Source organism: Schistocerca piceifrons, chromosome 1, assembly GCF_021461385.2.
Source record: "Schistocerca piceifrons isolate TAMUIC-IGC-003096 chromosome 1, iqSchPice1.1, whole genome shotgun sequence".
NCBI lineage: Eukaryota > Metazoa > Arthropoda > Insecta > Orthoptera > Acrididae > Schistocerca > Schistocerca piceifrons.
Genome location: NC_060138.1, coordinates 777,862,038 through 777,874,947, shown reverse-complemented (window position 1 = coordinate 777,874,947; position 12,910 = coordinate 777,862,038). Strand labels below are relative to the sequence as shown.

Sequence of the window (12,910 nt, the reverse complement as noted above, 5' to 3'; positions counted from 1 at the left end):
AGCACGGTAGCCAGTCCGTTGTGGTGGGGTTGTCATGTACCCTCTTGGTGGTATCCCCCTGACTACACAGGGATCGCACTGCTGATGCCTGAGCTGCTACCTCCCCACGTATGCCGAGGAGTAGATGCCTATCCCTCTGGGGCATCGGGACTCCCAGCAAAGGCTATCCTGCCAGGTGGTCTATGCTGCGGCTGGGTGGCACCCGTGGGGAGAGCCCCTGGTCGGAGTGGGTGGCATCAGGGCGGATGACCCGCAGTGAAGCGTGGTACATCATCTCTCGCTGGTGGGCCTCCACCAGCAGTCTCTAAGCGATCGAGGTCTAACCTCAATGGGAAGAAATACGATCCGAGATCATTTCCCTCCCTGGCCACTCCATGGGAGGAACACATGGCACAAGACAGCAGTGGAGATTATTCACCCCAGTACCTTGTCTGTACGCGGGTTGATGGTGAATCTTTTATGCCAACCAAGCCTCAGTTTTTTGTGGAGCATTTAGAGGACAAGTTCGGGGAGGTGGAGGGTTTGTCCAAAATGCGCTCTGGGTCAGTTCTCATCAAAACAGCATCCTCTGCCCAGTCACGGAGGTTGCTCACTTGTGACAAGTTGGGGTATGTTTCTGTAACCATCACTCCCCATAAAGGTTTAAACATGGTCCAGGGTATTATCTTCCACAGGGATCTTTTTCTACAGTCCGACGATGAACTATGCGCCAACCTAGAATGACAAGGTGTTCACTTCGTCCGGCGCGTCCATCGGGGTCTGAGGGATAATCAGGTGGCCACCGGTGCCTTCATCTTGGCCTTTGAAGGTGATGTCTTACCCGAAAAGGTCAAGGTGATGGTTTACCGCTGTGATGTGAAACCCTATATCCCTCCTCCGATGCGGTGTTTTAAATGCTGGAAGTTCAGACACATGTCATCCCGCTGTACTTCCAGCATCACGTGTAGAGATTGTGGACGTCCTTCGCATCCCAATACTCCATGTGCCCCGCCTCCTATCTGTGTTAACTGCGGAGAACACCATTCCCCCTGGTCGCCGGACTGTAGGATATTCCAGAAAAAAAGGAAGATAATGGAATATAAGACCCTGGACCGCCTGACCTACCCTGAGGCTAGGCGGAAATATGAGCGGTTACATCCTGTGCCAATGACATCCACCTATGCCACGGCTGCAACACCTGTTCGAACCTCTGCCATGTTGTCCCCTACAGTTCGACCTCAGCTCTGTCAGAATTCACAGGCCCCCTTGGTTGTGGGGGGCACTTCTCTCCCTGTTGCTCCTGCTCCATCTACTTCAGGAGCAACACCCCCCAAACCATCGGGGACATCAGTTCCCCCTTCCCAGCCGGAGAAGCGTAAGACTTCTTCAGCTTCTCTCACCAGGAAGGGGTCCCTTGGGGACCTCCCTTCGCAAGTTCCGACCGGTTTAAAAGCGGACACCCGCAAATGGCTCAAACAACCACCGGTCGCTGGTCGTAGGGCCTCACGGTCGTTGTCCGTCCTTGAGACTGACCCAGTGAAGCCCATGAAGCCTGAACCACTGAAGGCACAGCGTGACAAGCAGAAAAAGAAGAAAGTCCCCAAGACCAACGACATTGCGGTGGCACCTGTCCCACTGATTCCTACAAGCTCTGCGTCTGAGGACGAGGTGGAGATTCTGGCGTCCGCTGAGGAACTCGATCTCGCCGGTTCCTCAGATGCCATGGATAGCTCTAGCACCGATGCTCAATTGGAGGCAGCAGGTGACCCAGCGGCGTAATCTGCCTTCCAAGTCCCTTCACGCCTTTCTCAGACATGGATAATACCATCCTCCAGTGGAACTGCAGCGGTTTCTTCCACCATCTAGCTGAGCTCCGACAACTCATCAGCCGTCACCCTTTCTTCTGCATTGCTATTCAGGAAACTTGGTTTCCAGCAATGCGAACCCCCACCCTCCGTGGCTATCGGGGTTTTTACAAGAACCGGGCAGCTTATGAAAGGGTGTCTGGTGGCGTCTGCATCTGTGTCCTTAACTCTCTTCACAGCGAGTCTGTACCTCTACAAACAGCTTTAGAGGCTGTCGCTGTTTGGGTGTGGACGCCACAGGCTGTTACTGTCTGCAGTCTTTACCTTCCACTGGATGGTGCTGTCGCACAGCATATCCTGGCTGCTCTGATAGGCCAATTGCCGCCACCCTTCTTGTTACTGGGCGACTTCAATGCCCATAACCCTCTGTGGGGTGGGTCAGTAGCGACAGGTCGAGACGCCACCATTGAGCATTTATTGGCACAGCTCGATCTTTTGCTTTTAAATGATGGTTCCTTCACACACTTCAGCGTGGTGCATGGCACGTACTCCGCCATTGACCTTTCGATCTGCAGCCCTAGCCTCTTACCGTCTGTCCAACGGAGAGTGCATGACGACCTGTGTGATAGTGACCACTTTCCGATCTTTCTGTCACTGCCACAGCGTCAGTCTTCTGTGCGCCCTTGCAGGTGGGCTATGAATAAGGCTGGCTGGGACTTGTTTTCCTTCACTGCCGCTATTGCGCCTCTCTCTAGTGATGACATTGATGCGGTGGTTCAATCGGTCACCACTGGCATCGTTACTGCCGCCGAATCTGCCATTCCCCATTCTTCTGGGTCCCCTCGGCGGCGGACTGTGCCTTGGTGGTTGCCTGAGATCGCTGAAGCGATTAAAGATCGCCGGCAGGCGCTCCAGTGTCACAGGCGACATCCCTCCATCGACCACCTTATCGCCTTCAAACGGCTGCGTGCGCGGCCCGCCTCCTTATCCGCCAAGGCAAGCAGGAGTGCTGGGAGCAGTATGTGTCCACCATTGGCTTCCATGTCTCTCCATCGCAGGTCTGGGCGAAGATCCGACGCCTCTATGGCTATCGGACCCCTGTCAGCGTCCCTGCGCTCTCACTGAATGGAGCAGTTTGTACAGACTCCGACGAAATTGCCAACAGCTTGGCAGAGCATTTTGCTCTTAGTTCCGCTTCTTCCAATTACCCACTGGCCTTCCGCTCCATTAAAGAGCGGATGGAACGTTGGAGCCTTTCTTTTCGCACCCACCATTCTAAATCCTACAATGCTCCATTCAGTGAGTGGGAATTTCGCAGTGCTCTTGCCGCTTGCCCTGATACCGCTCCTGGGCCAGATCGCATCCACTGTCAGATGCTGAAACACCTTTCAGTGGACTGCAAGTGACGCCTCCTCGGCCTTTACAACCGTCTCTGGGTCGAGGATGAGTTTCCGGGGCAATGGCGGGAAAGCATTGTCATCCCCGTTTTGAAACCGGGCAAGAGCCCTTTGGAGGTGGACAGCTACCGCCCCATTAGCCTCACCAACGTTCTTTGCAAGCTTCTCGAACAGATGGTGAGCCAGCGCTTGAATTGGGTACTGGAGTCTCGGGGCCTTCTGGCTCCCTCTCAGGGTGGGTTCTGTAAAGGCCGCTCCGCCACTGACAATCTGGTGAGTCTGGAGTCGGCCATCCGTACTGCCTTTGCCCACCGTCAGCACCTGGTCACTGTCTTTTTCGACATGCGGAAGGTGTTCGATACGACATGGCGTCATCACATACTTTCTACGCTTCATGGGTGGGGTCTTCGGGGCCCTCTGCCGATCTTTATTCGAAATTTTCTGTCGTATCGTACCTTCTGCGTGCAAGTCGCGGCCTCTCATAGTTCCTCCCGAGTCCAGGAGAACGGTGCGCCACAGGGCTCTGTCCTCAGTGTCTGCCTGTTTTTAATCGCAATAAACGGCCTCGCCGCAGCGGTCGGAAATTCTGTCTCCGCTTCCCTGTATGCTGATGACTTCTGCCTTTACTACAGCTCTACTGGCATTGCAGCTGTTGAACGTCAGCTACAGGGCGCTATCCGCAAGGTGCAGTCTTGGGCTGTAGCGCATGGTTTTCAGTTCTCGGCTGCCAAGACCCGCATTATGCATTTCTGCCGGCGCCTAACAGTCCATCCTGAGCTGCAGCTTTATCTTGCCGACGAACTCCTTGCTGTGGTGGAGACCCACAGGTTTTTGGGTGTAGTTTTTGATGCCCGATTGACTTGGCTGCCTCATATTCGGCAGCTTAAACAGGCATGTTGGCGCCACCTAAATGCTCTGAGATGCTTGAGCCACACCCGCTGGGGCGCCGACCGATCTACCCTGTTACGGCTCTACCAGGCGTTAATCCAGTCCCGTCTGGATTATGGGAGCCTGCGTTGCGGGTGCTGGACCCAATCCTCCACAGCAGGATACGCCTTGCCACAGGTGCTTTCCGTACCAGCCCTGTGGACAGCACACTAGTGGAGGCAGGTGTCCCTCCACTGCGGTTATGGCACCAACGTTTGCTGGCCGCTTATGCTGCCCATGTTTTCAGCTTGCCCGGGCATCCTAACTATCGGCTACTATTCCCACAGTCGCACGTCCTTCTTCCGGAACGCAGGCCCAGGGCTGGATGTATGACCGCGGTCCGTGTCCAAGAGCTTCTCTCCAGGCTTGGGGCTTTACCTCTTCCGCCTCCTTTCCGGGCACCTTTGCATACACCCCCGTGGTGTGTGCCTCGCCCTTGCCTCCAGCTGGAATTGGCACAAGGCCCGAAGGACTCAGTCCCTGCCCGTTCTGGTCGTTCGGCGGTCTTGGTTTGGACGCCAGGTCATGTTGGCATCCCGGGGAACGAACGTGTTGACAGGCTGGCCAAAGGGGCGCTCGACGCCCCAGCTTTGGAGATCGGCCTCACAGCTCCCGATCAGCAGCTGGTGTTGCGCCGTAAGGTGCTTGGGATGTGGTCTGCTGAGTGGCGAGGCATGACAGTGCCTAATAAACTGCGGGCTGTCAAGGAGACGACCGATGTGTGGCGCTCCTCCCTGCGGTCTTCTCGCAGGGACTCTGTTATCCTGTGTCGGCTCCGCATCGGCCATACATACCTGACGCACGGCCATCTTTTGCGTCAGGAGGATCCCCCCCTGTGTCGGTGTGGGTCCCGGCTGACGGTCGCCCACATTTTATTGGAGTGTCCCCGACTGCGCACCCTTCGGCAGTCTTTTAATCTCCCGGGCACCTTGCCTTTGATTTTATGCGACGATGCCTCCATGGCTGACAATGTTTTACGTTTTATCCGTGCTAGTCCTTTTTATGGATCCATTTAGGGGGGGTTCTGCACCTTTCCGTTTCTGTGTCTTTTGTCCTCGCGTCTCTCCATATTTGTTGCTGTTTTGATGTGTCGTCGGATGGTTGACTCTTTCCCTTTTTTTTGTTCTGGTGGTCAGTCAACCAGTCTCCGGCCATCTTCTTTTCTTCTATTTCTTTCTGTCTGGTGTTCGTCTGTACTCTTCTTTTCTGTAGTGTTCGTTGCCTAATTTGTGTTCTTTAGCACCTGGGGGGGGGAGTCTCCTTCCCCTTGGGGTTTTATCTGCTCTGCGACTTTGTCTCGCCTGTTTTTGGAATGGGGGACTGATGACCTTAGCTGTTTAGTCCCCCTTAAACATCCCAACAACCACCACCACTCAGTCCCTCCGGAGGCCTTCCGCCGCCGCTTTCTTTCTCTCCTTGCAATGTATCAGGGCTCTGGCATTGCGTACACAGACGGCTCGATGGTTGCTGGTCGGGTCGGTTATGCGCTTACTCTAGGGGACCATTCCGAACAACACTCATTGCCGGCTGGCTGCAGCTTTTACACTGCTGAACTGGTCGCCATCGTTCATACCCTAGAGTATATCCGCTCCTGCTCAGGTGAGTCCTTCGTGATCTGTAGCGATTCCCTGAGCGGTTTACGAGCTCTTGACCAGTGTTACCCTCGTTCTCGTCTGGTGATGGCTATCCAGGAGTCCCTGTATACTCTTGCCCGTTGCGGCCGCTCTGTGGTCTTTGTTGTGGAACCCTGGTCATGTCGGTATCCCGGGCAATGAATATGTTGACCGCCTGGTGAAAGAGGCCATCAGTCAACCATCTATGGACATTGGCCTCCCAGAGACTGATTTGCGAGCAGTTCTCCGCCAACAAGTTTTTGCGCTTTGGGACGCTGAATGGCGCGATCGGATCACGCCCAATAAACTCCGTGCCATTAAGGAGACAACGACTGTGTGGCGGTCATCCATGCGAGCCAACCGCAGGGACTCAGTTGTCCTTTGTCGGCTCCGCATTGGCCACTCCTGGCTGACACACAGTTACTTACTGCGTCGAGAGGACCCTCCTCTGTGTCACTGCTGGGCGGCTTTGACAGTGGCCCACATTTTGTTGGATTGCCTCCTTTTAGCTGTGGTCAGGCAGACATTTGCGCTGCCTGATACGCTCCCTGCCCTTTTAACTGATGACCCTGCTATGGCTGGCTTAGTTTTACGTTTTATTCGGGCAGGGGGTTTTTATCGTTTAATATGAGTGTTTATCTGTTATTTTATTGTTTTGTGTTGATTCTGGCCTTTGGCCTACGGTTTTAAACTGAGTTTTTAATGTGTTCTTGGTGGTTGGCTTTTCTTTTTTCTTCTATGGTCGGCCAACCATGGCCACACTTCGTGTGATTTTAATTTGTTACGTCTGTTCTTTGTCTGAGTTTTTCTTGTCCTGTGTTGTCTGTTGTCTCTATTATCCGTTTTTACTCTGTGTGGTAGTATTTAAGCTTTGGAACAAGGGACCGATGACCGTAGCAGTCTGGTCCCTTTAATCCCCACAAACCAAACCAACAACTGAGAAAAGTGGAGAGTTTCAAGTACATGGCAAGCTTAGTTTAGAAAAATGGAAGAAATGACAGAGAAATAAATGAGCATTGCAGACAAGCAGACACATTTTATAGGAGTATATGTGGATCAAGGATGATCCGCAAAACAGCAAAAGGGTTATATGTCGGACATACTATTTTCCAGTCCTGATGTGTGCATCAGAGACCTGGGTGATGAAAAGAAGAGAGAGTGAAGCAAAATACAAGCTAATGAGATGAAATTCTTGAGAAATAGTATTGGAAAGACAAAGAGGGATAGGTTAAGGAATGAGAGTATCAAGGAATTAGTAAAGAAGGAACCATCATAGGAGGGGATTGAGGAATCAAATCTTTGATGACCTGGAGATGTTAAGTGAATGGAGCAGAAGAGGATACCCAGAAAGATAAGAGAGATGAAAAGGAAAGGGAAAATATCAAGAGGAATACCAAGAGACAGACAGCTGGAAGGAGTGAAGGACTGTGTTAAAAAGAAAGGTGAAAACTGGATTAGGCTGTAGATGGGAAGACGGTAGGCAACAGAAAGGCTTAGGTTCCAAGCAGATTCAGCCAGTGGCTGGAAACTATGTAAGATGATGATGAATATTTTATGTAGTTTTGTGAAGCTCTCTGCTGGCATTAACAAAATAATTTTATAGTGGTTCAATTCTTATGTAAAGAATTCGTTTATGCTTGTGCAAAGTTCTGAATTATCTATCTGCTTTTTAAAAAGTGTTGTTGCAATGCTTGTTTGGTATTGCTAGTGGCTAAATGCTAATGATGTTATGATATCTGGTTTCTGGTATGAAGACAAGACTGAATAAATGTCTGATAAGATGTCATTAATGCCACAACATTTTGATTTCCCAAGTAAACTGTTTTAGAGTCATCAGGTTGGATTCCATTGTAACCATTGTGCACAGTGAATGTGATGTAATTCAAACAGGAAGGAACTCAGCAGTCAGTCACAATTCAGTCTGTACTTCATTGCAGATCCAAATTTCAGCTACAGTATAACTATCAATCAGTGCATATGAGCTGAGTCATGAGCCTCAATATGCTTGTAAATGCACATGTTATTACATAACCTTAGCATGTACATAGCTGTTTCGAGTAGATGCAAGCTAAGATACAAGCTAGTACTGCTGACAGACACTTTACTTTTGTAAGCGTCTGTCAGTGGTACTACACGATTTGCGAAGGAAGATACAAAAGCCTTCTACTTACTAAGGTGCAGCAAAGTCACACCTACAAGGCCACTAGACAACAGCATGAAGCATCTACTTCATGTGAGTTTTTCTTAGGCACCATTCTTCTTTCATCTTTGCACTGTGCATTTTCTTCCTTTCTACCAATCAAGTTTTTCCTGTCTTGAATCTCTTGCTCTTTTGGCTTAGTTTCCACTTGAGAAGTTTCTGGTTGAATCTTTGTCTGTCTTCCATATTTCTGAGTGTGTTATACCAGGACATTTTTGACTTCGGTGATCCACTTTATGTTCTTAATGCTTTCTGTGTACTCCAAGGTCTGTTTAGTTTGTTGGGTGTCTGGCATTCTTTCGATATGCCCGTAAAATTTCAATTGATGTTTCTTCACGTTACATAGTATGTTAGATACCTGATCGGTCTCCTGTCTTCTCTGCAGTCTGTACCCTTGTTCTCTCTTATTGGGCTGTAGTATTTTGACTGATTCTTATTTCGAGTTTCTTGATATTTTGTAATGCATATTTCCAATCCATGACCAGCATTTCTGATGCTGTAAGGTTAATGGCTTGATGAAGTGTTGTAATGCCTCACTTTTACATTACATTCTAAGCATGATTTATTGTAAATGTTGCCATTCTTCTACAATGCTCTAGTCATCGTTTGATTTCTCTATTAGTGCGCTTCTTTATCTATCCCATTTGCCTGTATCATTTGTGAACTCTCCCGGTCTCTCAACATTTTGTCATGATCTTTTTAGTTTGACACGTGTTCTGTTTTACTGAAGGTGATCTATATTCTGACCTTTTCAGTCTTCTCTTGTAGGACCTGGATTTGTTTTATTCTAGTTTCTCTGTTATCTGTGAGTATTACCAGATCATAAGCCAGTCTCAGACAGCCAACATCTAGGTCCTTTGTTTTCCTTCCTAGCCTGATTGATTTGTAAAGTCCCTGTATCGTCAGTTCTTTTTCCCATTCCCTGACAGCTTTATGTAATAATATATTGAACAGTAATGGTTAAATACTATCACCCTGTCTCACTCTAGTCCTAACCTTGAAGGACTCTGATAACTCTAACGTAAATTAAATTTTGGATGTGGCATTTGTTAGTGTCTGCCTGATAATGTCTCTATTTTCTAATCAAGTCCCCTCTCTTCTAGTTCCTGGATAAGTGATGGTCTATCTATAGAGCTGTATGCCTTTCAAAAATCTGCAGTGGTGCACATGGTCTCTGCTGATATTATTATTATTATTATTTAAATATGGCAGCAGAAAAGAGAGAATGAGACAATTCAAGAATTCAGTATTTCAGTACTCAGGACCTTAGATTATGTAGGACACATTTGGAGAAAACAGCAACATTGAAAAGTTTGCGAAGTTTTACATTGAATTAACTCTTCATAAAGATTTAATCTGCAATAAAAAACTCGTATATTTCTAAGAAAGCGCAGAAAGATATGTATATAGCTTCTTTTCCATGTTTACTTTGTAGATTCTTACTTAAATTGTGTGTGAGTTTCGTATAGGAAGTGTAATTTCGAGTTTTAGTTACTGTAATCGTAAATTCAGGCAGATTGTAGTGCAGTCATTAGGCATTTGTACAAGTTAGTTCATACATTCTTTGCATGTTTCCCTTGCGTTATCTAGGCACAGACTCGTGTTTCAGTAACTGTTGTTCAACATCGATTAGAATGGACAGGGACTGTGATTGCTGTGTTTGGATGAGGGCTGAGTTGGCATCCCTTCACTCACAGCTGCAGGCGGCACTGACTTCGGTCGCACAGCTTGAGGCTGTTGCCAATGGGCACCACTGTGAGGAGCCGGACTTGGGTATCACGGGGATGTCAACCTCGGCCCGTCTGTCCCCAGATCGGTCTGCCGCTGTGGTTGCCCCAGTTGCTGCCCGCAGTGGGGCTGAGCCCTCGCCTGTGGTTGATTGGGAGGTCGTTCCAAGGCATGGCAGGCAGCGAAAGACGTCCCCGGAGGCTGATTAGAAAGCCTCCCTGGTGCGTCTGACAAACAGGTTTCAGGTAATATCTCTGGCTGAGCCAGATGCAGCTGCCTGCCCTGTTTCAGAGGATGATTCTCAGCCTTCAAGGTCCGGGCAATCGCAGAGGGTGGGCTTATTGGTAGTTGGGAGCTCCAATTTTAGGTGCGTAATGGGGCCCCTTAGGGATATGTCGGCTAAGGAGGGGAAGAAATCCAGTGTGCACTCTGTGTGCATTCCAGGTGGAGTCATTCCTGATGTAGTCATTCCTGATGTGGAAAAGGTCCTTCCAGATGCCATGAAGAGCACAGGGTGCAGCCAGCTGCAGGTGGTGGCACATGTCGGTATTAATGTCGTGTGTCACTTTGGATCTGAGGAAATTCTCTCTGGATTCCAGCGGCTATCTGATTTGGTGAAGGCTGCCAGTCTTGCTTAACGAGATGAAGGCAGAGCTCACCATCTGCAGCATCGTTGACAGAACTGACTGCGGACCTTTGGTGCAGAGCCGGGTGGAGGGTCTGAATCAGAGGCTGACGGTTTTGCGACCGTGTTGGCTGCAGATTCCTTGACTTGCGCCATAGGGTGGTGGGGTTTCGGGTTCCGCTGAATAGGTCAGGAGTTCACTACACTCAGCTGGCGGCTACACGGGTAGCGGAGGCTGTGTGGCGTGGACTGAGTGGTTTTTTGGGTTAGAAGGCCTCGGGAAAGTAAAGGGTGGGCTGCAATCTCAAAGGGTGCATGGCAAATACAGGACATGCTTGGATCAAGGAACAGTCAGAATTGTAGTTGTGCTGGGAAAGTCCCTGAGCTTCGAGCACTAATAGAAAGCACAGAAGCTGAAATCGTTATAGATGCAGAAAGCTGCCTAAAGCCTGAAATAAGTTCTGCAGAAATTTTTCCGAAGTCTCAGACGGTGTTCAGGAAAGATAGATTAGGCAGAATTGGTGGTGGAGAGTTTGTGTCTGTCAGTAGTGGTTTATCTTGTAGTGAAGTCGAAGTAGATACTCCGTGCGAAATGGTATGGGTGGTGGTTATACTTAACAGCCGAACTAAGTTAATAATTGGCTCCTTCTACCGACCCCCAGACTCCGATGATATAGTTGCTGAACAGTTCAGAGAAAATTTGAGTCTCGTAACAAATAAATACCCCACTCATACTGCTATAGTTGGTGGGGACTTCAACCTTCCCTCGATATGTTGGCAAAAATACTTGTTCAAAACCGGTGGTAGGCAGAAAACATCTTCCGAGATTGTCCTAAATGCTTTCTTTGAAAATCATTTCGAGCAGTTAGTCCACGAACCCACGCGAATTGTAAGTGGTTGCGAAAACACACTTGACCTCTTAGCCCCAAACAATCCAGAGCTAATAGAGAGCATCATGACTGATACAGGGATTAGTGATCACAAGGTCGTTGTAGCTAGGCTCAATACCGTTTCTTCCAAATCCACCAGAAACAAACGCAAAATAATTTTATTTAAAAAAGCAGATAAAGTGTCACTAGAAGCCTTCCTAAGAGACAATCTCCATTCCTTCCGAACTGACTATGCAAATGTAGACGAGATGTGGCTCAAAATCAAAGATATAGTAGCAACAGCAATTGAGAGATTCATACCTCATAAATTGGTAAGAGATGGAACTGATCCCCCATGGTACACAAAACAGATCCGAACGCTGTTGCAGAGGCAATGGAAAAAGCATGCGAAGTTCAGAAGAACGCGAAATCCCGAAGATTGGCTAAAATTTACAGACGCGCGAAATTTGGCACGGACTTCAATGCGAGATGTCTTTAATAGGTTCCACAACGAAACATTGTCTCGAAATTTAGTAGAAAATCCGAAGAAATTCTGGTCGTATGTAAAATACACAAGTGGCAAGACGCAGTCAATACCTTCGCTGCGCAGTGCCGATGGTACTGTTACCGACGACTGTGCCGCTAAAGCGGAGTTATTGAACGCAGTTTTCTGAAATTCCTTCACCAGGGAAGATGAATGGAATATTCCAGAATTTGAAACACGAACAGCTGCTAGCATGAGTTTCTTAGAAGTAGATACCTTAGGGGTTGCGAAGTAACTCAAATCGCTTGATACGGGCAAGTCTTCAGGTCTAGATTGTATACCGATTTGGTTCCTTTCAGATTACGTTGATACAATAGCTCCCTACTTAGCAATCATATACAGCCGCTCGCTCACCGATAGATCTGTACATACAGATTGGAAAATTGCGCAGGTCGCACCAGTGTTTAAGAAGGGTAGTAGGAGTAATCCATCGAACTACAGACCTATATCATTGACGTCGGTTTGCAGTAGGGTTTTGTTGCGTATACTGTATTCAAACATTATGAATCACCTCGAAGGGAACGATCTATTGATACGTAATCAGCATGGTTTCAGAAAACATCGTTCTTGTGCAACGCAGCTGGCTCTTTATTCGCACGAAGTAATGGCTGCTATTGACAGGGGATCTCAAGTTGATTCCGTATTTCCAGAAAGCTTTTGACACCGTTCCTCGCAAGCGACTTCTAATCAAGCTGCGGGCCTATGGGGTATCGTCTCAGTTGTGCGACTGGATTCGTGATTTCCTGTCAGGAACGTCGCAGTTCGTAGTAATAGATGGCAAATCATCGAGTAAAACTGAAGTGATATGAGGTGTTCCCCAGGGAAGCGTCCTGGGACCTCTGCTGTTCCTGATCTATATAAATGACCTGGGTGACAATCTGAGTAGTTCTCTTAGGTTGTTCACAGATGATGCTGTAATTTACCATCTAGTAAGGTCATCCGAAGACCAGTATCAGTTGCAAAGCGATTTAGAAAAGATTGCTGTATGGTGTGGCAGGTGGCAGTTGATGCTAAATAACGAAAAGTGTGAGGTGATCCACATGAGTTCCAAAAGAAATTTGTTGGAATTCAATTACTCGATAAATAGTACAATTCTCAAGGCTGTCAATTTAACTATGTACCTGGGTGTTAAAATTACGAACAACTTCAGTTGGAAAGACCACACAGATAATATTGTGGGGAAGGCAAGCCAAAGGTTACGTTTCATTGGCAGGACACTTATA

General features: G+C 48.3%; 1 protein-coding gene across 3 annotated transcripts in view; it reads left to right on the top strand.

Annotated features, from left to right (window-relative positions):
- The window catches only part of LOC124788910 (WD repeat-containing protein 74), a 102,647-nt gene that overhangs the window by 44,685 nt on the left and 45,052 nt on the right, over positions 1-12,910 (top strand). The gene's annotated exons all lie outside the window — the stretch shown is intronic.